Source organism: Lithobates pipiens, unplaced genomic scaffold, assembly GCF_037356315.1.
Source record: "Lithobates pipiens isolate NorthernLeopardFrog02 unplaced genomic scaffold, aLitPip1_a1.2 Scaffold_10, whole genome shotgun sequence".
Lineage (NCBI taxonomy): Eukaryota > Metazoa > Chordata > Amphibia > Anura > Ranidae > Lithobates > Lithobates pipiens.
This window is the reverse complement of record NW_027507686.1, coordinates 88,861,753-88,887,484: the sequence shown is the minus strand read 5'-3', so window position 1 is coordinate 88,887,484 and position 25,732 is coordinate 88,861,753.

Here is a 25,732-nt window from a genome sequence, read left to right as displayed (position 1 = left end):
ACAGTCACCGAGGAAACCATCGGTGACTCATTGCTGAAGCGGACCTGGTGCCACCCACAATGTGGGGGCCTATAAGGGCCGCCGGAGAGGCGCATGCCCGCCCCTGGGAGTCTCCTCCCATACTCCATGCTATGCCTCACAACAGCATGATTTGAGTATCACATGCCTCGTTTTACAATGTAAATAGATGTTGGTAAAAGGTAAACAGAGAAAGAAAAGCTTTACAGCTATTACATTGGCAACGTTTTTTACATATTGTTATATATGCAATTCTCACCAATACGTTAACTTGGTCTGTGGAAAAATAATACAAAGTCATAATTAGATAAATAACTAGATTAAGGTGCTAGGACAAAACGGACAATTTGTCCATATAGTACACTAATGACTAGCACCAGGGGTTTGTGGTGGTGTCAAAGGGAGGAAACAGTGGGTCAGGCTCTCAAGATACCATACAAACTGAGGGACTGAGGTGAACAAGAAGAAGCAGATAATAAATAAAAGAACAATAAGAGAAAAGAAGAAATTGCACCACAGACCAAAACTTTCTGTTTTTCAAGCAAAGAATTTACAGGAGCGTCTCCTTAATAGAGGTTACTCACGATCAAATTTGAGAAAAGCATTCAATAAAGCCTATGAGCGCACACGAGAATCTCTACTCTACGGCCCCTGCAGGCCAGCCCACCCCCCCACAGTTAAGATCATCACAAAATACTCTGCACACCAGAATATCTTTAGAAATATTCTATCGCAACATTGGCATCTCCTAACAGACCATTATACTTTGAATAAATATGTTAGACAAACTCCTGAATTGGTTTTCAAACGAGCAGCTACCCTTGGGGACAAACTTACCAGAAGCCACTATCAAACTCCCGAACCAAATCGGCAAGGCCCCCGTGGCACTCATCCCTGTGGGAGCTGCCCTCGATGTCCGTGGATATCAGAGGGAACTACCTATAATCTCCCAAACGGAGAAGTTTTCATTCCATCTTTTCATGCCAGCTGTGATACAAAAGGCGTTGTCTATTTAATGGTATGTGCCTGCGGGGCATTTTACGTAGGTAAAACCATTAGGGAATTTCGCCAACGTATAGGGGACCACCTTTACTATTCATCGGGCGGTAAGCTCACTGCAGTGGGCCGCCACATAGGCATTCATCATCGGTATCAGCCCCAAGTGGTTAAATTTCTTGTCCTCGAAGTAGTCCGCGAAGACATCCGTGGTGGGGATTGGGATAGAGAGATTTTAAAACGTGAAACCCTATGGATAGAACGCCTAGACGCTCTGGTTCCGCCAGGCTTGAACGAAACAAAAACATATAAGTATTTTCTTAAATGAGAAAAACCTTCCCCTTTTTCTCTTATTGTTCTTTTATTTATTATCTGCTTCTTCTTGTTCACTTCAGTCCCTCAGTTTGTATGGTATCTTGAGAGCCTGACCCACTGTTTCCTCCCTTTGACACCACCACAAACCCCTGGTGCTAGTCATTAGTGTACTATATGGACAAATTGTCCGTTTTGTCCTAGCACCTTAATCTAGTTATTTATCTAATTATGACTTTGTATTATTTTTCCACAGACCAAGTTAACGTATTGGTGAGAATTGCATATATAACAATATGTAAAAAACGTTGCCAATGTAATAGCTGTAAAGCTTTTCTTTCTCTGTTTACCTTTTACCAACATCTATTTACATTGTAAAACGAGGCATGTGATACTCAAATCATGCTGTTGTGAGGCATAGCATGGAGTATGGGAGGAGACTCCCAGGGGCGGGCATGCGCCTCTCCGGCGGCCCTTATAGGCCCCCACATTGTGGGTGGCACCAGGTCCGCTTCAGCAATGAGTCACCGATGGTTTCCTCGGTGACTGTGGCTGATGTGCGTCGCCACGTTCTGGCGCATGCGCAGTAGGAGCGGCGGACCCGGCGACGTCATAGCCCGGCACCCGCGCCGTGTCTGTGACGCCGCCGGGTTGGAGGTTAAAGGTGCGCCATCATGGCGCTCCTTTACAGCAGGCAGAACGAAGGACGTGGAGCCTCCAGGCCAGAACCGTCGTTTGGACTGAGGAGTTGCAGGAGGGACGTTGCCGATTGGTATGAGCTCCCCTATATACCCTGTACCCTAGAACCAAACTTATACAGCATAAGTGTATCTGGCTGACTGAATGAAATTTTTATTAGGTCAATACTGCACACCTATGATAGATTGGGCAAAGACTTGGACTCTCCTTTTGATATAGACACAATGTCTACCGTGCATTAGATCCAATATAGATATACCTTTCCGGGTTTTCCTGGCACACCGACATTTGTACCTGGACTTTAACGTCTATTGGAACTGCTGCATTGCTGCATTTTTACCCATGCTGCTTCTTTTAAAGCTTCTGGCTATACCGGTATGTAGTTTTTATACCTACATTGTGACTTAAATGCCTATGCCTAAGTTGTGCAAGTCAGCTATATCTATACTCATTATTTAGAAATTTCTTACTACTGTTTTGTAGCTGATTTTGAACCTCCCGTGTCCGCCCCAAAGGGTGGTCAATACCCGACTCGGTAGGGACTACCCGAACTCCAAATGCCTTCCGACATCTGCATGGTGGTGAGCTGCATGCTTCGCGTTTATATTTTTTCCCCCCTCTTGTTCTCTTTATTAAACTGATTGTAAAAAAGACATCAAATACCTTGTAATAAATATTGTTTTCTGTTAAGTAATCTGTGATAAATCTCGTTTTAGACAAACAAGGTCTCCTGAAGAAGCGACAGATTAGTCGCGAAACTAGTAGAGAAACCAAAGACCGTATTGGACACAAAATACTGTCGTAACAAATTTTGTCTATGTTATAGCCATAATATGTATTTATTTATGTATGTACAAACTTTTTCCTCTTTTGAAAAAAATCTTTTATAATTAATAATAAATATTTGTATTTTTTATATAAACCTGGTATCAAGACAGTCCATCATTCTGTTGGATGACTCTAAAGCCCCGTACACACGAGCGGACTTTTCAACATCCAAAGTCCGTCAGACCGAGTCCGTCAGACTATCCGATCGTGTGTGGGCTGCAACGGACTTTTGATTCACCAAAGTCTGACGGACTTTAGAATATGGAACATGCTTCAAATTTTCCCGACGGAACTCCGCCGGACCCGGTCCCCTTCGAAAAATCCGCTCGTGTGTATGCTACTCCGACGGACTAAAACCGACGCTAGGGCAGCTATTGGCTACTGGCTATGAACTTCCTTATTCGAGTCGGGTCGTACGTCATCACGTTCGAATCCGTCGGAGTTTAGTGTGATCGTGTGTGGCCAAGTCCGTTCGGCCGAAAAGTCTGTCAGAACTCCGGCGGAACTCCGGCGGAACTCCGGCGGAACTCCTTTGGAAGTCTGTCGGACATAAGTCCTCTCGTGTGTACGGGGTTTAAGGCGAACCATGGTTATGATGTTCCATGTATGAATTCCCCTTGTCTTTTCCCCCAAAAAATCTTCAATATGATAGGCGGCACTGATAGGCACTGATATGTGGCACTGATGGGCACTCATAGGCAGCACTGACGGGCACTCAGAGGCAGAAGTGATGGGCTCTCATAGGTGGCACTGATGGGTACTTATGGGTGGCACTGATGGGTACTTATAGGTGGCACTGATGGGCACTGATAGGTGGGCACTGATGGGCACAGATGGGCACTGATAGGTGGCACTGCTGGACACTGATGGGTGGAACTGATGAGAATGGTGGGTGGCATTGCTGTGCATCACTGTTTTTATTTTGCTACATGTGCCAGTCAGTTCCCATTTGTGGGCACTGACTGGCACAGATTGGGCATCATTTGCACATGTGGATGGCCATGTGTTCATACCTGGCCATCCACATGTTGCCCACTTCCCTGGTGGTCCAGGTGGCTTCCCTGGTGGTCTAGTGTGAGCATCTGAGGGGGGGCTGCGTTGATTGTTTATCAGGAGAGCCGCCAATCGGCTCTCCTCTACTTGCATCTGTCAGACGCAATTGAGGAAAAGCCGATCACCGGCTTTTCCTGTTTACATCGTGATCAGCCGTGACTGGACACGGCTGATCACGTGGTAAAGAGCCTGTGCCGGAGGCTTTTTACCGAGATCAGTGTAGCGGTGTGTCAGACTGACATGGGCGCACGGCGGCATGTTATCCTGAAGGACATCATATGACACCCAGTCAGGATAACAAAACCACTTCTGAAGTCACAGCTGATCACAGATGGTTCCACCCTAATGTGAACGGTGCATGCACGTGATCGCGAGTGAGCTGCACGTGCACATCGGTGGTGGCGTGTTCCCCGGGAACACTGCTCGTCACTGACGCCAGTAAACAGCCATTGGCTGGCTGTTTACCCATGTAATCAGCTGTGATTATTTCAGAACTGATCACTAAATGTAAACACAGAGCGGTAACTGGCTGTTACCAGCTCTTCTCTCCTCACACACCATTTCCAGTGTGAGGAGAGAAGAGCCTGGAGCAGTGAGTTACCGATCTGTGTTCTGTAGTGTCTGCACCAACACCACATTTATCAGATCACCCACCCCCCCATTGTCATCTGTCACACAACAGTCACCACAATCACCCAATAAAGTGCCCCTGTCACATAGGAGACTGCCATCAGTGGTGCACCTGTCACCCATCCCCCGTCACCCATCAGTGACCCACCAGCCATCACCTGTCACCCATCAGTGACCGCCAGCCGTCACTCGTCACCCATCAGCCACCGCCAGCTGTCTCCCATCAGCCATCACCTGTCACCCATCACTGACCACCAGACATCACCAGTCACCCATCAGTGACTGCCAGCCATCACCCATCAGCCATCACCTGTCACCCATCAGTTACCGTCAGCCATCACCTGTCACCCATCAGTGACTGCCAGCCATTGCCTGTCACCCATCAGCGACCGCCAGCCATTGCCCGTCACCCATCAGTGACCACCAGCCATCACCTGTCACCTATCGGTGACCGCCAGCCGTCACCCATCAGCCATCACCTGTCACCCATCAGTGACCCACCAGCCATCACTCGTCACCTGTCACCCATCAGTGACCGCCAGCCATCACCCGTCACCCATCAGTGACTGCCAGCCATCAGTGGCCATCACCCATCAGTGACCGCCAGCCATCAGTGACCATCACCCGTCACATTCCGTGGCCTGTTACACCGTCATCACCTATCAGTAAAAGTCACCTGCCACCTATCGCACAGCCCATCAGTGACTGTCACCTGTCACACAGCCATCAGTGTCATGTCCAAAAGAGTATACACCAGTGAGGAGGCATTCCAGATCCTCTCCATGACCAATGAGAGCAATGGGGAGTTCTCTTCAGATTCCAATTCTGATTCCGAATTAAATTCGGCATCTAACCCGTATAGTGAATCGGCAAATGATTCGGAGGACGAATGGGTCCCTCCTAAAACGGCACGGCCCTCTGGAAACCAGGATTATATTCTCAGGCCCAGTACCAGCGCTCCCACCAGCAATAGGCCCCAAGAACAAATTCCCAGGCCCAGTGCCAGCGTTAGGCCCTGGGAACAAATGCCTAGTACCAGCTTTGCCGCCGGTGATGGGCCCCACCAACAAATGCCCAGACCCGGCACCAGTGCTGCCACATCACGCCTGAGTACCAGCACAGGAAATTCCAATCCAACTACTGGAGTGTCACATCCCTCAAGAGCCAGGGCCTCTACATATATGCCAGATGGTCTTGCCAACCCAACATGGCTGCCTTCCGACTCTGTATCATCAATTATTCCCCCTTTCACAGCAAAGCCCAAATTTCTCAGAGATTTCTCAGAGATTGATTTCTTTCATCTGTTTTTGCCCGACACATTGCTGCAATTCGTTGTGGACGAGTCATCATATGCCCGTCCCTTTGTGTGGAGAGATCTCAATTTGGAGGAATTCAAAATTTTTATGGGCCTCACCCTGAACATGGGGATTACAAAAATGAAGGACATGCCTATTGGTCCACTCACCCCATCCACCAAATGCCCATTTATTCTGCCGAAATGTCCAGGTCCCGATACAAGATGATGATGCGCTTTCTTCACTTCAGAGACAACACCCAGTGCCCTCCCCACAATCATCCAAATTACGACAAGTTATATAAACTTCGCCCACTGATAAATTTATTTTCCCAACAATTTGCAGAACTCTAGGTCCCCAATCAGAATATATGCATCAATGAGTCCCTGGTACCCTTTTCAGGCCGGCTAGGAATAAAGCAATATATACCTAGCAAAAGGGCCAGATATGGAGTAAAATTTATACAAGCTGTGTGAGAGAGCCACGGGATATCTATATGCGTTCCGCATATATGAAGGAAGAGATTCCCAGCTCCAGCCACCTGAGTGCCCGGCCTACATGGGCACAACTGGAAAAATTGTATGGGACCTGGCATACTTCTGAACAAAGGATATCACATATACCTTGACAACTTTTACACCAGCCCGCCCCTTTTCAAACACTTATACCTTGCAAAAACCCTGGCCTGTGGAACTTCCAGAAAAATTAAGAAGGGCTTCCCACAATCACTAGCAAACAAAAAGCTGCGAAGGGGGGAAAGAGCATCACTAAGATGCAACAAAGTGCTGGCCTTGAGGTGGAAGGATAAAAGGGACGTGCGCATGATGACACTACAATTGAAGTTCAAAGAAGACGAGGTCCAATTGAAAAGCCAACGTGTGTCCAAGATTATGATCTCTACAAGGGGGGGTGGATTTCAGTGATCAAATGATTCAGCCCTATTTGTCAATAAGGAGGTCCCGATTCTGGTACAAGAAAGTAGCAATTTATCTCATCCATTTGGCCATTTATAATTCCTACGTAGTCTACACCAAATCCATGGAAAGCCACGCCCCCTTCCTAAAATTAAAGGAATTATAAGGAATTCACAAGAAGTTGTCACGTCCCTCATCAATCACCAAAGATCCCCCCAGAAGACCTTCGCTCTGAGGCTGTTTGCCGACTTCATGAGCGGACACTTCCACTTCAGCATTCCACCATCTGAAGCAGGCTGAAGACAGCAAAAAAAAAATGTTGCGTGTGCACCAAAAGAGGGTTTCGAAAAGATACCAGCTACTATTGTTCCCAGTGTCCCAACCTGGCCTTGGCATTGGTGAATGCTTCCAACTTTATCATACATCCTTAAAATATTAGCCCATATTTTTAACCATTTCCCCATTTTCCTTATCTGTGCTGACCATTTTTCATGCTTCCCCAAATAACCATGCCACTGCCTTCCATGTGAACTGACTCTGGCCTGTTTTCTGACTATGCCTCTGCCTACTGTTTGGACTGCTTGTACGTGAACTGACCCTGGCCTGTTTTGTGACTATGTGTCAGAAACCATGAAACAAACTGAGACAGAAGTACAATCAAATCCCACCTGTTTATTAATAAAAATAAAAGGTAAATAGAAAAAAGCGTAGTCAAGCGTAGCCAGAGTCCTGTAGCCAGTTCGGGTAGTCAGTCAGTCCAAAGTTCATTAACCAGATCGGGTAATCAGCCAGGCCGGAAGTCAGGGATCCAAGGAGAGCAACCGCAAGCAGGATAAGAAGCTAGGTGGGATGTCAGCAAGCCAGTCTTGAAACAAACAGCAGGAGATGGTTCCCTGTGATGTGACCAACGCGAAGGCAAATGAAAAAGTGAGCAGGAAGGCTTTAAATAGGCAGGTCAGACGAGCATCATCGGGAACAGCTGGTAACTGTGGAAAGAGAAGAGAGCTGGCAATTAGCCGACAGCTGAGCGGCCAGTCCAGAGGAGGAAGGGCTAAGCCAGCCCTGACACTATGCCTTTGCCTACCGTTTGGATTGCTTCCATGTGAACTGACCCTGGCCTGTTTTATCAACAACGCTTATGCCTACCGCTTGGACTGCTTGCACGTCATCTGACCCTGGCCTGTTTTATGGACTATGCTTTTGCCTACCGCTTGGACTGATCTGTTGCCTTGCTACTGTAGTACACATGGGTCCCACATATGTGAGGGGCTCCAGAAGTGTTTTTCCGTATGGAGAAAACATTTTTTATTGTTTTCTCCAGTTTTTGGATTATGGTCTGGAGTCCGGAGGCTTCATAGAGATTTGGGTGGGTCGAAGCCTCTACCCCTGTGCCCCTGTGCACAGGTCTTACCAGATTGCGGCCCTCAGCCTGCTGCTGACTTACTGCTACCATGCCTCTGCCTGCCGCATGAATGGACCACACCGCTACCTGGACTATGCAAATAATTATCTGTATCAAGAGGCAGTATGTTTGTGAAGGGCTGGAGAGTGGTACAATAATGAGTGTCTGCAGGTAACAGTGTATCAGGACCAATATTATGGCTGTGCTGGCTATGCTGGCTGTTTCTGCCTGGACAATTTATATGGACTGTTGTGCTGACAATATCCTGGTGCTGACTATAGACAATATTCCTGCCTGCTGCCTGGATAATTACTATTGCTGTTGCTAAGCACATCCCTGCCTGCTGCCTGGACCAGTGCTCTCCTCTGTGGATACTACTAAAAGCACAGGTAATGTTTTTTGTTTTGTTTTTACCCTAGAATAGAATTTATTTTGGATTGTAATTCTTGGTGTGTACATGCTATTTGTTAGAAATATGAGGGGCCTTCAAAAAGGATAGGTTGCCAGGAAACAATATGTAACTTATGCTCCTAGAACGCCTGATGGTGCTACTTGGATGTTGGGCCTTTGTATGTGGCCAGGCTGTGTAAAAGTTTCACACATGTGGTATTGCCATACTCATAATACTCATGTATTTTGGGGTGTCAACTTTGCTGTGTACATGCTATGTGTTGGAAATATCTGATAAATGGACAACTTTGTGTAAAATAAAAAAAACGTTTTAATTTTTTCCCACATATTCCAAAAACTTCTGGAAAAAAAATGAACCATTCAAAACACTGATTATGCCTCATAGACTATATGTTGGGGTGTTTGCTTTTCAAAATGGGGTCATTTTGGGGGCAATTCCATTGTCCTGGTGCTCCAGGGCCTTCAAAATTGTAATAGGTGGTTGAGAAATGAGATGTGTCATTTATGCTCGTAGAACGCCTGAAGATGCTACTTCAATGTTGGGCCTTTGTATGTGGCCAGGCTGTATAAAAGTCTCACACATGTGGTATCGCCATACTCAAGAGGAGTAGCAGAATGTATTTTGGGGTGTCATCTTTGCTATGTACATGCTATGTGTTGGAAATATCTGATAAATGGACAACTTTGTGTAAAAAAAAATGTGTTTTTGTTTTTTTACACATTTTCCAAAAAGTTCTGGAAAAAAATGAACCATTCAAAAGACTCATTATGCCTCATAGATTATATGTTGGGGTGTTTACTTTCCAAAATGGGGTCATTTTGGGGGAAATTCCATTGTTCTGGTGCTCCAGGGCCTTCAAAAGTGTAATAGGTGGTTGAGAAATGAGATGTGTAATTTATGCTCGTAGAACGCCTGAAGATGCTTCTTCAATATTGGGCCTTTGTATGTGGTCAGGCTGTGTAAAAGTCCCATACTTGGGAAGAGTAGCAGAATGTATTTTGGAGTGTAATTTGTTGTAAGCATATGCTCTGTGAGAGAAATAACCTGTTGATATGACAATTTTGTAAAAAAAAAAACTTGCAAAGAATTGTGGGAAAAAATTACAACTTTAAAAAATTCATCATACTACTTACTTAATACCTTGGAATGTCTTCTTTATAAAAAAGGGGTCATTTAGCTTGTATTTGTACTTTCCTGACTTGTTAGTGTCTCAAGAATTGAGATACACCTGAAATACTGAAGGCCTGATCAGATGTGATCAATTTTCAGTGATTGGCACCATAGTTGTAGACTCTATAACTTTCAAAAAGACCAAATAATTTACACTAATTTAGGTTATTTTTACCAGATATGTAGCTATGTTATGACGGAAAGAAAAAAGAACAAAGAAAAAGGCATTTTTTTCACAAAATTTACGGCATTTTTTATTTATAGCACAAAAAATAAAAAACCCACTAGTGATTAAATACCACCAAAAGAAAGCTCTATTTGTGTGAAAAAAAGAACGCACATTTTATGTGGGTACAGTGTTGCATGACTGAGTAATTGTCATTCAAGTGTGAGAGCGCTGAAAGCTGAAAATTGGTCTGGTCAGGAAGGGGGTGTAAGTGCACTGTATTGAGGTGGTTAAAATAGACCCACCATTAAAATTATAGACTGACCATTTCTTTGTCAGTGGGCAACTGTACAAAATTAGGAGGGAATCAAATACTTTTTTCCCTCTCTGTATAATACTTTGTTTAACAGCTATCACTGGCTGATCACTGGTTTTATAGTGAGGTCAGATGTCAACAGTGCATTGTACAGTCATATATTGGCTGACATCACTGAGGTTTCCTGATACTCACTGCAATCTGATCCCCAGCATCTATGTGCTAAACTGTACCAAAACTGTAGACACTGCATGTGTAGTTTGACTGTGAGCCTGGTGTACGTTGTCCTATTTTTGAACCCATTTGTAGTTTGCTTCATTTCGTTTTGCCCTTTTCTCTTTTGATACCTAATAAAGTCTAAAATCCAAGGAAAGAATGTGGTTTGTCTCATTCTCCTCCTCCCCCCATAACTCATGTGTGTCCCTTACCAACCATTTTGTTCAACAGTCTTTAATGTTCGAGAGTTGAAGGGAAGAGTTCCACCATTATTGGTGAGTTAGTACGCCTTACCTGTGCTGGTTTAATTATTAACCAGCACTTTGATCCTATGTTACTTATTTAACCCTTTTTAACATTTAAAATTCTGCCAGAAGAAAATTTCCTGGCCCAGACAGGTTGTCTAAAAAAAAATTAATAAAAAAGTAATAGCAGAAGAATTCTTCTTTGTTCTTTCTCGATATTAACAATATTAACCAAAAAAACACGTCATCCATCATGAAAATCAGAACGTATTTGTGCCCAGAAGAGGATCAAAAGCTGTTATTGGTATGCCCCAGGGATCTGTCTTGGGTCAATGCTGTTCAAGTTTCAATGTTTGCTGATGATACCAAATTATGCTGGGAAATAACTTCAGCAAAGGATATAGCAGCATTAAAGTAAGACCTTGACAAAATAGGGGGTTGGCAGCTACAAGGCAAATGAGATTCAATATTGAGAAATATAACTTGAGCACTTGGGTGCCAAAAATACACATGCAAATTACAAGTTAGGAGGGGTTCCCCTGGGACAATCAGTGATGGAAAAGGATCTGGCGGTGCTTGAAGATCACAGACTTAGCAATAGCATACAATGTCAAGCCACAGCTAACAAAGCTATCAAAATATCCTCATGTTTTAAATGCAGATAAATCAATTCTCAGGAATAATGTTGTAGAATTAGAAAGAGTTAAGCAACGAGCAGCAAAATTAACCGCTTAGTGCCTGGACACTGTGCATAAACAGTCGGGTAGGACAGACGTCATTCTGAGAAGATGTACAGGTATTTCATTGGCCCTATATCATGTGATCACTGAAATCAATCATAGCAATCACAGTAAACAGTAGCAAATAAAAAATATAATTTCCTTGCTTACTACTGTGATCTCTGTGACCAAGCTGAGATCAACCACGAATGCAGCCAAACAGTGCAATGCACAGTAATTGCTTACACAGTGATCATGCCTGTATAAGCAATCACAGTGTAAAAAAAATAAAAAAATAAAAACTTGATCACCCCCCAGAGCAGTAAAGTATCACCATGATCCTGTAACAGTATGTAAAACAATTGTGAAAAAAAAGTTATTTCACAAGTGCATTGTCATTATAGTGACAGTGTACCGCCGCTGTGGTGGTGATCATGTACAACCACTGCCTGCTTTGATATCACTGAACGTCAGTGCTACCAGCCATTGTCTCTAATCACCGCCACATCAGTACAGTATCACCAAACCAGTGCTACCAGTAAGTGTCCCTAATCACTGCGGCACCAATCGGTGGGCTCTAGTGGTATCTAGCACTTTAAAAAATGCAGTAATATACTGCTCAGTGTTTTTCAAAAAAATTGTCATTCACAAAAAAAGCTACAAAAATACTGTATGCCCTATTTTATTAAGTGATGTAGTATTTTATTAGTGAAAGCATGATGTAATTTAATGTTAGCGGTAGATGGCGTCCTTAATAACCATTAGCAAATAGCTGGTTAAGAAACGAGGGCCTGTCATGTTCCTAACCACCAATGAGTCATCATCAGCCATCCCCGCTGACAGCTGAATGTAAAGAAAAGAATTTCCAGCATTAAAAAAAATCACAGAAAAAAAAGGTGAGGGGGTCCCCCCCAATGAATACTAGGCCCTTCGGGCCTGGGGGGTGCTTCCTCCCCCAAAGCATGGGGACAAAGGTCTCTTCCCCACAACCCTGATTGGTGGTTGTGGGGGTCTGTGGGCAGTAGGCTTATCAGAATCTGAAAGCCCCTTTAACAAGGGGGCCCCCAGATCCTGCCCCCCATGTGAATGAGTATGTGGTACATAGTATCCCTACTCATTCACCCAAAAAACTGCCCCAAAAGTAAATAAAAGGCAGACACAGTTTTTGACAAGTCCTTTATTTTTAAAAAAATTTCCCCGATGTAGATTCTTCAATAATCACAATGACCCCGCTCCCTGGTGACCTCTTTGACAGAGCACGTCCCGGCTGGTGACTCCTCAGTTGTTAAGGATGTGGCAGCTGCCCGCTCCTTAACAACCATGACAGCTACTGTTTGTTAACCACTTCAATACTGGGCACTTTCACCCCCTTCCTTCAGCTTTCAGCGCTGTCACAATTTGAATGAGAATTGTGTGGTCATGTAACACTGTACACAAATTTATTTATTTTTAATTTTTTTCACACAAATAGAGGTTTTCTTTGGTGGTATTTAATCACCGCTGGGGAGTTTATTTCTTACGCTACAAATAAAAATAGACTGAAATTTTATTTAAAAAAATGCATTTTGCTTAGTTTCTGTTATAAAATTTAGCAAATAAGTAATTTCTCTTGATACATTTTGAATAAAAAGGATGCTGCTACATTCTTTGATAAAATAACCCAAATCAGTATTTATTTAGTGTTGGCAGTGATGGGGGACAGACAGATGTTTTATGGGGACACTGAAATGTGTATAGGGACAGGGATATCAGTGGTGCTTGGTGTACTATTTGTGGGGTGATCTGTATTAGCTCTCTGTGTAAAATCATTCTCACACAGAGAGCTGTCACAGATCTGCAGATTCCCCCTCTCCCCTGGTAGCAAAAATATGAATGCAATCTATACACTGGCGGAAGAACCTCTGGGGGAATCTAGGATGGAAAAGGACCTGGCAGTCCTGGTAGATGATGGGCTCAGCAATGCCATGCAATGCCAAGCTGCTGCTAACAAAGCAAACAGAATATGTGCATGCATTAAAAAGGGGATTAATTCCAGAGATAAAACGATAATTTGCCCACTCTACAAGACTCTGGTCCAGCCGCTCCTAGAGTATGCTGTCCAGTTCTGGGCACCAATTCTCAGGAAGGATGTACTGGAAATGGAGCGAGTACAAAGAAGGACGACTAAGCTAAAAAAGGGTCTGGAGGTTATTAGTTATGAGGAAAGGTTGCGAGCACTGAACTTATTCTCTCTGAAGAAGAGACACTTGAGAGGGGATATGATTTCAATTTATAAATACCGTACTAGTGACCCCACAATATGGATAAAACTTTTTTGTGGAAGGGAGTTTAACAAGACACGTGGCCACTCATTAAAATTAGAAGAAAAGAGGTTTAATCTTGAACTACGTAGAGGGTTCTTTACTGTAAGAGCGGCCAGGATGTAGAATTCCCTTCCACAGGCCGTGGTCTCAGCATGGAGCATTGATAGTTTCAAAAAACGATTAGATAAGCACCTGAACAGCCGCAACATACAGGGATATACAATGTAATAATGACATATAATAACACACATAGGTAGGACTTGATGGACTTGTGTCTTTTTTCAACCTCACCTACTATGTAACTATGTAACTGCAGTCCTGAGACCACGGGAACTCTTTTGTTGTTCCTTACCTTCAATTTTCTGTATTTCCTGGACCTTAGAAATGGTATTCATGGGGGCAGCCACCATTGCTTGCTTGGCCTTTTAGAAATGGGCACTGCTATAGGAGACACTACACTAAATCCCCATACACACTATCAGATTTTCTGCTGATTTTTTCCTTCAGATTTACCAAAATCACGTAGTAGAAGGGCCTGCCTGATTGCATACAAATTGAAACTCCTAAGGTTTGACCTTATATTATATGGTTTTGGTAAATCTGAAGGAAAAAATCAGCAGAAAATATGATAGTGTGTATGGGGCTTTTGCTTTATTCCCTGACTCTTTGTACAGAGGCGAACATTACTGAACATTGGTTTTGACATTATTGGTTAATTTGTGTGATGCACAAGGTACTGTGTCCAGGGTACATAATCAGTCCAAACAGTGAAAAAGTCTCACACATGTGGTATCACCATTAGGGATGGCCGAACAGTTCACCCGGTGGTCGGTTCGTGGCGAATTTTGCTTGTTCGTGATTCCCCAAACCGGCGGACTATCGGCGCTGTTCGCCCGGCGGACATATGCGTTTACAGTGTGAAAGAACTTTGACCCATGATGACACATCCATCATGGGGTACAGGACAGCCAATTGAGACATTTCAGCACATGGACAACTGGACATACCCCCTACCTTTATAAATAGACCTGATCTGGCGGCCATATTACATTCTGTCTTATGTCAGCGTAGGGACAGGACGCTGTGTGGAGCAGGGAGAGACTGTAGTGACACAAATCACTAGCTATTAGGTCCACAAAAGTCCTTTTAAGGGCTGGTATAGGTGTAGCACAGTATATAGGGTTCAGTGCACTGCTGTGCTGGTGATTGCAGCTGTTTTTTGTCAGTGTAGGGACAGGACGCTGTGTGAAGCAGGGATAGTCAGTTTAATCACTAGCTAGCTATTACTACTAGGTCCACAAAGGTCCTTTTAAGGACTGGTATAGGTGTACAGTATATAGGGTGTTGGTGCACTGCTGCTGACTGCTGTCCGATTCTGCAGCTGTCTTTTATCAGTGTAGGGACTGAGGGACAGTCTGCAAATCACTAGCTACTAGGTCCACAAAGGTCCTTTTAAGGACTGGTATAGGTGTACAATATATAGGGTTGTGGTGCACTGCTGTGCTGCAGATTACTGCTTGTTTCTGCAGCTGTCTTTTATCAGTGTAGGGACTGAGGGACAGTCTGCAAATCACTAGCTACTAGGTCCACAAAGGTCCTTTTTAAGGAATGGTATAGGTGTACAATATATAGGGTTGTGGTGCACTGCTGTGCTGCAGATTACTGCTCGTTTCTGCAGCTGTCTTTTATCAGTGTAGGGACTGAGGGACAGTCTGCAAATCACTAGCTACTAGGTCCACAAAGGTCCTTTTAAGGACTGGTATAGGTGTACAATATATAGGGTTGTGGTGCACTGCTGTGCTGCAGATTACTGCTTGTTTCTGCAGCTGTCTTTTATCAGTGTAGGGACTGAGGGACAGTCTGCAAATCACTAGCTACTAGGTCCACAAAGGTCCTTTTTAAGGAATGGTATAGGTGTACAATATATAGGGTTGTGGTGCACTGCTGTGCTGCAGATTACTGCTCGTTTCTGCAGCTGTCTTTTATCAGTGTAGGGACTGAGGGACAGTCTGCAAATCACTAGCTACTAGGTCCACAAAGGTCCTTTTGAGGACTGGTATAGGGGTACAATATATAGGGTTGTGGTGCACTGCTGTGTTGCAGATTACTGCTCATTTCTGCAGCTGTCTTTTATCAGTGTAGGGACTGAGAGACAGTCTGCGAATCACTAGCTACTAGGTCCACAAAGGTCCTTTTAAGCACTGGTATAGGTGTACTATTTGGTGTGCAGCATATAGGTGTGTAATACACGTATAAAATACTTGCACATATAGAAAGCATAGTATAGTGCATTTCCACTGTGCAGCATTGTGACTGCTGAGCGGTTCTGCAGCGATACTACAAAGAGTGACAAACGCAATTAAAAAAAAAGTATTATAACTGGTGTGATAGACCAGTGGCCCCCAAAAACGACAGATTGATGCGGGGTGTTATATACCTTCTTCCACATACATACTGCACTTCTCTAGAGACTTTTGTCACAGGGTCATTTAAAAAATGACAGGCAGAGGAAGAGGCAGGCTGCAGGGGTGGTAGGGATAGGGCAGGAGCAACAGGCTTGAGCCAAAGTGGCAAATTGCAGAAGGTGCGTGCGATTACGTCAAAGGACGCACCAGACTTGGTTGAGTGGCTCACTCAGCCTTACTCTTCTGCACCCTCCTCATCCCCTCGATCTGCACCCTCTTCTACACTCTCTGCTGTGTAAACTCCCAAAGACACTACCAACAACACCACCGCCACCACCATATACCTTCCGCTCGAGTCACAGGAATTATTTTCTGATCCATATGAAGACATTTCCGATGCGCACTTGGCATTGGATCAGTAAGAGGAGGTAGCAATAACCGCCACTCAGCAGTCTGACGACAGTACCCAGATCAGCCCAAGGATGAGGTTGGTCCCCGGTGTTGCTGCCTACTCCGAGATCTCTAATTATAGAGGTGGGGAAGGTGACGTCGATGATGACGTGTCTAGTGATGTCACGTGGGTGCCCACAAGAGAGGAAGAGGAGGAGAGTTCAGAGGGAGATATGGACCAGTAGATAGGGAGAAGAAGCAGGAAGAACTTACATTGCATATGAGGGACAAAGAAGACTGCTAATGTATCAGGGGCAAGGCATCAACCATGTACAGTCACATCTGGCGCTCCCAGGATGCCGGCACATGGCTGCGCAGTGTGGGCTTTTTTTTAACGTGTCCGCTGCTGACAATAGTGTTACCATCTGCAATCTTTGCAGTCAACGCATAAGTCGCGGTAAGCCCAACACTCACCTAGGGATGACCGCCTTAAGAAGGCACATGAGCTGCCATCACCGAGCCCAGTTGGTGCAACGGAACACACAAAGCCACACTCCAGGCGCTCACCCTCCAGCCTCGTCTTCTACTTCTCCTTCTCCTCTCTCCTCACAATTGTCCTCCACTCCACCTTCCATCATGCCATCCTCACGTTTTTCTGGAAAAAGGCAGGCTTCCATGGGCCAAATGTTTGAGCGTAAAAAAATGATGATGCTGGATAACCCTCTTGTCCAACAGTTGACGGCTGGCTTGTCAGAACTGATAGCCCGCCAACTACTGTCATATAAACTGGTGGACTCTGAGGCCTTTCAAAAATGTGTGGCCATTGGAACACCACAATGGAAGGTCCCAGGAAGGAAGTATTTCTCACAGAAGGGCATCCCAGAGCTATATGGCCATGTTCAGCGGCAAGTGAATGTATCTCTGGCAAACAGTGTTGGTGCCAAGATACATATGACCACAGACACGTGGTCTAGCAAACACGGGCAGGGTATATCACTTTTACTGCGCACTGGGTGAACCTTCTGACGGCCGTCAAGCATTTAACCCGTGGCACCCGTGTAGATTTGGTTTTACCGCCATGGATTGCATGCAGGCCTGGCTCTTCTTCTCCTCCTCCTACTCCATCCTCCTCCCTCTCCTCCTTGGCTGAGTTCTCCTTTTCCGCTGCTAGTGTCTCTTCCGCTCCGCCACCCAAGCTCCCCAGAACCTATTCGACATGCCAGGTGAGACGTTTCCATTCTGTGCTGTGTCTGTTGTGCCTGGAAGCCAAGAGCCACACTTGTCCTGCACTCCTTTCAGCTTTGCATTCACAGGCAGATCAGTGGCTAACACCGCTCAATTTGACAGTTGGTAAAGTGGTGTGTGACAACGGTGCTAATCTGCTTAGCACATTGAAACAGGGAAAAATTATGCACGTGCCATGCATGGCACATGTCTTAAACTTGAAAATCTCGGCCCATTTCAGAAGATCTTACACGGCCATGGCTCGCCTTGCTGACATTCAGTGGCGACACAATCTGCTGGTCAGACGTCTTATTTGCGATTGCCCGACCTTCTATATGCTTGATAGGCTGCTCCAGCAGAAACATGCAGTTAACGTCTACCTGTACGAACTCTGCAGCAGAACAGGTTCTGGGGAGCTTGGTTTTTTTCACCACGCCAGTGGCTGCTCACGTGCGACACATGCAGACTTCTGCAGTCATTTGATGAAATCACCAACTGGTCAGTCGCAGGAGTCAGAGGAGGATGGTGCTGGGGCGGATAAGGAGAAGCAAGTAGAGCATGCTTTAAACCTTTCTGGGATCCCTGGTGTTGTGCGTGGATGGGGAGAGGAGAACGAGAAGGACGACATTATCCTGGATGATAAGCAGGAGCCAGGCCACCACACCGCTTCCAGTTTAGTGCAAATGGGAGCCTTCATGCTCCAGTGTTTTAACAGGGACCCCCGTATAAAAAGCATGAGGGTCAAGGACCAGTACTGGGTGGCAACGTACTTAGACCCCCGGTACAAACACAAAATGGCGGAAATGTTACCACCGTCACAGAGGGCTGTCAGAATGGAGCACTTCCAGGCCTTGCTTTGAGAAATGCTGCATTCTGCTTTTGCATGCACTGGCAGAGGAGGAATTCCCACTCCCAGAGAAAGAGTTGCGGGCGCCTGCAAGAAGAGGGCGGTTTGAAGATGTGTTGGTGACTTCTGATATGAGGTCATTCTTTCAGCCGACCCATCGACAGGTCTCATCCGGATCCAGCATCAGGGAACGCCTAGACCGACAGGTGTGCGACTACATTGGGTTAGCGGCTGATGTGGACGCTCTGAGGAGTGATGAACCCCTGGACTACTGGGTGGGCAGGCTTGACCTCTGGCCAGAGCTTGCCCAAATTGCAATGGAACTGTTGGCTTGCCCCTCATCCAGTGTCCTGTCCGAAAGGACGTTCAGCGCAGCAGGGGGGATCGTGACCAATAAGCGCACTCGCCTAGCTCACGACAGTGTTGACTACCTCACATTTCTAAAAATTTATGAGGCATGGATCTCGGAGGAATTCAACACATGTGACCAATAGACCATGTATATGCATAACTCTATAAACAATTTATTTAATCAAGCACACAGACCTTTTTTCTACCTTTGTCTCACTTCCTTGTACAAAGAAAGCACACCGTACTAAATGCCCGTACCCTCCTGTTTGAAGAGGTTGAGCGGTGTCATATTTCTGGGTCCCGCAGCGAGTTGCTGGTATCAGTGCTGCTGTCAGTGCTCTCTATCTCGGTGCTGGTGTCAGTGCTCTCTCTCTATCTCTGTGCTGGTGGGGTCTCAGTGCTCTCTATCACAGTGCTGGTGTGGTGTCAGTGCTCTCTATCTTGGTGCTGGTGTCAGTGCTCTCTATCTTGGTGCTGGTGTGGTGTCAGTGCTCTCTATCTCTGTGCTGGTGTGGTGCCAGTGCTCTCTATCTCGGTGCTGGTGTCAGCGCTCTCTATCACGGTGCTGGTGTCAGTGGCCTCTATCTTGGTGCTGGTGTCAGTTCTCTCTCTCTATCTCGGTGCTGGTGCTGGTGTCATTGCTCTCTATCACAGTGCTGGTGTCAGTGCTCTCTATCTCGGGGCTGGTGTCAGTGCTCTCTCTCTATCTCGGTGCTGGTGTCAGTGCGCTCTATCTCGGTGCTGGTGTCAGTGCGCTCTATCTTGGTGCGGGTGTGGTGTCAGTGCTCTCTATCTCGGTGCTGGTGTGGTGTCAGTGCTATCTATCTCGGTGCTGGTGTCAGTGCTCTCTCTATCTCAGTGCTGGTGCTGGTGTCAGTGCTCTCTATCACAGTGCTGGTGTCAGTGCTCTCTATCTCAGTGCTGGTGTCAGTGCTATCTCTCTATCTCAGTGCTGGTGCAGGTGTCAGTGCTCTCTATCACTGTGCTGGTGTCAGTGCCCTCTCTCTATCACGGTGCTGGTGTCATTGCTCTCTATCACAGTGCTGGTGTCAGTGCTTTCTCTCACGGTGCTGGTGTCAGTGCTCTCTATCATGGTGCTGGTGTCAGTGCTCTCTATCTTGGTGCTGGTGTCAGTGCTCTCTCTCTATCTCGGTGCTGGTGCTGGTGTCAGTGCTCTCTATCACAGTGCTGGTGTCAGTGCTCTCTATCACAGTGCTGGTGTCAGTGCTCTCTCTCTATCTCAGTGCTGGTTCTGGTGTCAGTGCTCTCTATCACAGTGCTGGTGTCAATGCTCTCTATCTCAGTGCTGGTGTCAGTGTTCTCTATCACAGTGCTGGTGTCAGTGCTCTCTCTCTATCACGGTGCTGGTGTCAGTGCTCTCTATCTTGGTGCTGGTGTCAGTGCTCTCTCTCTCTCTCTATCTTGGTGCTGGTGTCAGTGCTCTCTATCACAGTGCTGGTTTCAGTGCTCTCTATCTCGGTGCTGGTGTCAGTGCTCTCTCTCTGTCTCGGTGCTGGTGCTGGTGTCAGTGCTCTCTATCACAGTGCTGGTGTCAGTGCTCTCTATCACAGTGCTGGTGTTAGTGCTCTCTCTCTATCTCAGTGCTGGTGTCAGTGCTCTCTATCACGATGCTGGTGTCAGTACTCTCTATCACGGTGCTGGTGATCATCTCCTGCACCCTCTTCATAGCCTACCCTGACCTTTCCTCTCCTCCATTGCCTTCATGCGCTCTTGAGTCCTGAATTGTTAAAATGTCACAGATAGAAAAAGAATGCTTGTCGTTGTCGATCCCAGATTCACTTCATACTTTTGTTATGTCAGTGGCCATGTGATGGGACTGTGGCAGAAAATATGACCTGTAGGTTTTTAATGTTTGCCTGCCATTGAAGTCAATGGGGCCTGCCGCAAACTTTGTGGTTCGCGAACTTTTGGCAGCGTTCGCAGTTCGCGTTTGCGAAACGTCCCGTCGGAAGTTCGTCCATCTCTAATCACCATACTCATAAGGAGTAGCAGAATGTACATTGAGATGTAGTTATAAGTATGTGAATGCTGTGTGTCAGATATATCTGAATACTGGATTAGCAGCCCCAGATTTTGAAAAATACTATCAGGCGATCTGTATCTCTCGAATGGTAGAATGGATTCAAAATAAATAGGGATGAGCCGAACACCCCTTGGTTTGGTTCACACCAGAACCTGCGAACGGACCGAAAATTTGCGCAAACTTTAGAACCCCATTAATGTCTATGGGACTCGAACGTTCAAAATCAAAAGTGCTAATTTTAAAGGCTAATATGCAAGTTATTGTCCTAAAAAGGGTTTGGGGACCTGGCTCCTGCCCCAGGGGACATGTATCAAAACTGACGTTTTTTTGGGAGCACTGGTTTTAATGACGCTTAAAGTGAAAAAAAAGTGAAATATTCCTTTAAATATTGTGCCTGGGGGGTGTCTATAGTATGCATGTGAAGTGGCACGTGTTTCCCGTGTTTAGAACAGTCCCTGCACAAAATGACATTTCTAAAAAAGTCATTTAAAACTGCTTGCAGTTTTAATGTAATGTCTGGTTCTGGCAATATGGATGAAAATCATTGAGAAAAATGGCATGGGTAGCCCCATGCCCATTACCAGCCCCTTTGGGTCTTGTACGGATATTTAGGGGAACCCTGTACCCAAATAAAAAAAAACGAACAGCGTGGGGCCCTCGGGCCCTATATACTCAGAACAGCAGTATACAGGCAGTGTAAACAAGACAGAGACTGTGTAGGTTTGTTGTTAAGTAGAATAATTATAATTGAAATTTGGAACTGGTACATTTTTAAAGTGTAGTTCCAGTCAAAAAAATCTATTTTTAAGCTTTTTGGAAAACATAGGGAATGGTTATCACCCCTGTAACATTTTTTTTCCCGTCTGTGCACCTCTTCAGAAGATTTCATCTCACTCTCTGTCCCAATGACAAATGTTTTTTGAAAATTTGTTTTTTTTAGTAAAACAAGGATTGGGATAAAGCATCAGTGGAGAAGAGTCACGTTTTTCCCATATCAGTTCTTACAGGACCCAATTTTCCTTCCTAGGGGTAGATTTCATCTCACTTCCTGTTGTCTCCTTCCGTTTGCAAGTAGGAGTTGTTTGTGAGTTGGATGTTTGAAAGTAGAGGCTTACCCTATATGTTCTGCAGAAATTTGGGCCTAAGGTGTTGGTGTTGCCCCAACACTGTAAGCCCTCAAAGTGACTCTTGGTGGGTGCTGGAACGCCCTGCTGTGAACTATTATATCAAGAATTGTAATTAAATGACATTGTTGAACAGTGGTAGAAAAATTGGGCCTTTGGTGGTGGTGGTGCTGGTGCCATAACACTGTAAGTCTTCACAGTTACTCTTGGTAGGCGCTGGAATGGGCCCTGCTGCGAAATATTAGATCAAGAATTGTAATTACATGCACCTGTTGAACAGGGGCTGAAAAATTGTGCCTTAGGCACTGGTGCCACAACACTGCAACACCTTACAGAAACTAGTTGGAGAGCAGGAATGAGCCCTGCTGCAAAGTATTGCATCAAAAATTGTAATTACACGCCCCTGTTAAACAGGGGCTGAAAAATTGGGCCCTAGGCACTGGTGCTGGTGCCACAACACTGCAACCCCTCACAGATATTGTAGTTGAATGCAGCAACGAACCCGCCTGCAAAATATTGCATAAAAATTGTAATTACATGCCTTTGTTAAACAGGGGCTGAAAAATTGGGCCTAAGCCAATGGTTAACGGCGCCCAGAACCAAAAACGTTCTTACAAGCTATCAGTATGATCATTGGGGAGGAAGAGGATAGTCACTCAGCATAACAGGATATTCACTCAGCATCAGCATAGGCAGTCTTGAAGGGATCTGACATTTAAAAAAAAAATATTCGGTTACATCAGCATCAGGTGCTTGGAAGCTGGTGGTGATTCAAGACTGATTAATTTTTATGAAGATCAGTTGATCAACAGAGTCAGTGGACAGACGCACCCTGTGATTGGTTAAAAAGCCTCCAGCAGCACTGAATGTGAGTTCCGAAAGAACGCTGGATGCAGGACAGGCCAGTAGCTCAATTGCGTACTGTGCAAGCTCTGGCCAGTGATCCATCCTTAAGACCTAGTAACCCAGAAGATTTTCAGTGGGAAAGGTATCCAGGTCTGATCTTGCCCCTAGGTGTTCCTGCACCATGTAAATCAGACGCCGGCGATGGTTGCTGAAACCGATCATACCTTGGGGCTGCGGACTAAAAAAATTGTCTGAACGCATTGGTCAGATGGCCACCTTTTCCAGCGCTCCTTCTGTGACTCAGCAACACGTTGTCCAGGACCAGGAATTTATAACCTCCCAGTGTCTTGGAACGCGTTGTACAGACCTTTCTGCAAGGCCTCGCAAAGATGTTTCATCCTCTGCTCCCTCTGCGACGGCAAGATAAGATCCACAACCTTACCCTTGGATCAATTCATTAGTGATCTTGAATTATTTATTTATTTATAATCCAAAATAGATCCATTACTAACCATTTAACCATACTATATCCAAAACCCTACTCCATACAAAATATATCCATTACTAACCATTTTTTTTTTTAAATCTTCACATTATACAAAATATGTATACTTTGTTTAACAATCTCATTATAAAATTGTTCCCCTTTACCCTCTCCCATCTCCCCTAATTTATTTTCTACTTTGACCTATATTATAATCTTTTTTCCTCCGTCCCCTCTACCTCTCTTATTTCAGGTTCACATTAGCCCAGGATTTATTTGAGCCTTTAGCTGTAGATGAGGGGGGTTTTGGGACATTGATGGTAGTCAGGAAATCCTTTAACCACCTGCCTACAGGACACTTACACCCATTTCCTGCTCAGGACATTTTTCAGCTTTCAGCGCCATCGCACTTTGAATGACAATTGTGCATTCATGCTACACTGTACCCAAATGAGAATTTTATCATTTTCTTCACACACATAGATTTTTTTTCTCCTTCACTGATGTGAGATGGCACTGATGGGCACTAATAGGCTGAACTGGTGGGCATTGATGAGGTTGCACTTATGGGCACTGATGAGGAGGCACTAATATGCCGCACTTATGGGCACTGATAGATGGCACTGGTGGGCACTGAGATGTGGCACTGATATGTGGCACTGATCGGCACTAATAGGTGGCACCAATGGGCATAAATAGGTGGCACTGTTGGGCACTGCTAGGCAGCACTCGTGGACACTGATAGGCGGTACTGGTGGGCACTTAAAAGTGGCACGAATAGCGGTACTGATAGACACTGATGGGCATTGATGGACAGCAGTGATGGGCATTGATGGACAACACTGATAGGCAGGAATGATAGCCAGCACATGAACATTTATTGGTGGCAGTGGTGGGCACTAATTGCTGCCACTGGTGGGCACTGATTGCTGGCACTGGTGGACAATGGTGGGGACTAATTGGTGACACTTTTGGTGCAATAATGTAATCAGGGCACTGATGATCAGTGCCCTGATTACATGTTTTGCTGCCCCCTGCTAGGAGATGCCACTGATCGACTCTCCTCGCCACACACTCTGTCAGTGTGAGTCGTGGAGCGCCGATTACTGTCATATCCATGTTTACATGTGACCGGTTGTGACTGGACACGCCTCTTTACAAAGAGATCGGGGTCACGCTGTGTCCAAGCAACACGGCGTAATCACTGTGCTGCTTGCCCCAGTGGGCGTGCGAGAGTGGCCGTTCTGGGACGCCCTCATATGACAGCATCCCAGAATGAGAGCCGCATTGCTCCATCGTCATTTGGCAACTATTTAAAGATTCATTCTTGTGTTCCCGTAGCACTCTAGCTATGTATAGGCCCCACTTGCGATTGAATTTGAGTGTTGTTTGGATATGAGGCAGGGGTCTGCACAGGCAGGGATTTGCACAGGCTGGGATTGCATTGGCAACTATCATCTTGGATAAAGTATTCATACTGGATTATGTATTGCACTTCCACTCAACACTGTCTAACACAACTCTTCTCTACCCCTCCTACAGGTATGTGTCAGCTCAACCACATCTTCCGCCTTTAATTGAAACTGAGATCTGCTTGCTAATTCTGTGTATGTGCTTTTGGTGATCTATGCTGTCTTCAAATTATCTACCTCTGTCCATATCACAGTGATGTTTATTTAACTTTCTTATTGTCTATGCCTAATTTATGAGTTGTTCCTATCTTTACGGCTCTGACCTTTCTGCTCTCTTGCTGTGTCTTGTAGTGAGCCTTGGTGTGAGAAGTTCATTCTATTAGCCATGTGTTCCTCCTATGCAATCCTGACTAATTAATTGGCAATACCCCCACCCAAATTCAATATAAATTCAGGCCTTACCTAGGGGATGCACAGGTAAGGATTGCATTGGAAACTATCATTTTGGATAAAGTATTCATATTGGATTAAGTATTGCACTTCCGCTCAGCACTTCAGCGAATGCACAAAGCGAATATACACAACAGACTTCTACACAGAACATTAAACAGACTACGGATGACCTGATTCTCCAAACTTTTTCATCTCTCATTCAGGCTTCCTCTCAACTTACCACTCTGCATCTGTATCATGGCCTCGCTACTTTTCCTTCTCACAATTGCATCCTCTCTCCTTAAATTCTCACTCCTTTACTCACCTTCTCCACCCCACAGCTTATATATATCCCCCTCATTCACCTTATTACTGCCCATATCAGCTCTTGCTAATTCTGAACCCATATACCAATAAAACCGGCAGGCCACTGGGATGTGTCCCCCCACATAAATCACACTCCCATATCACCTCTCTCA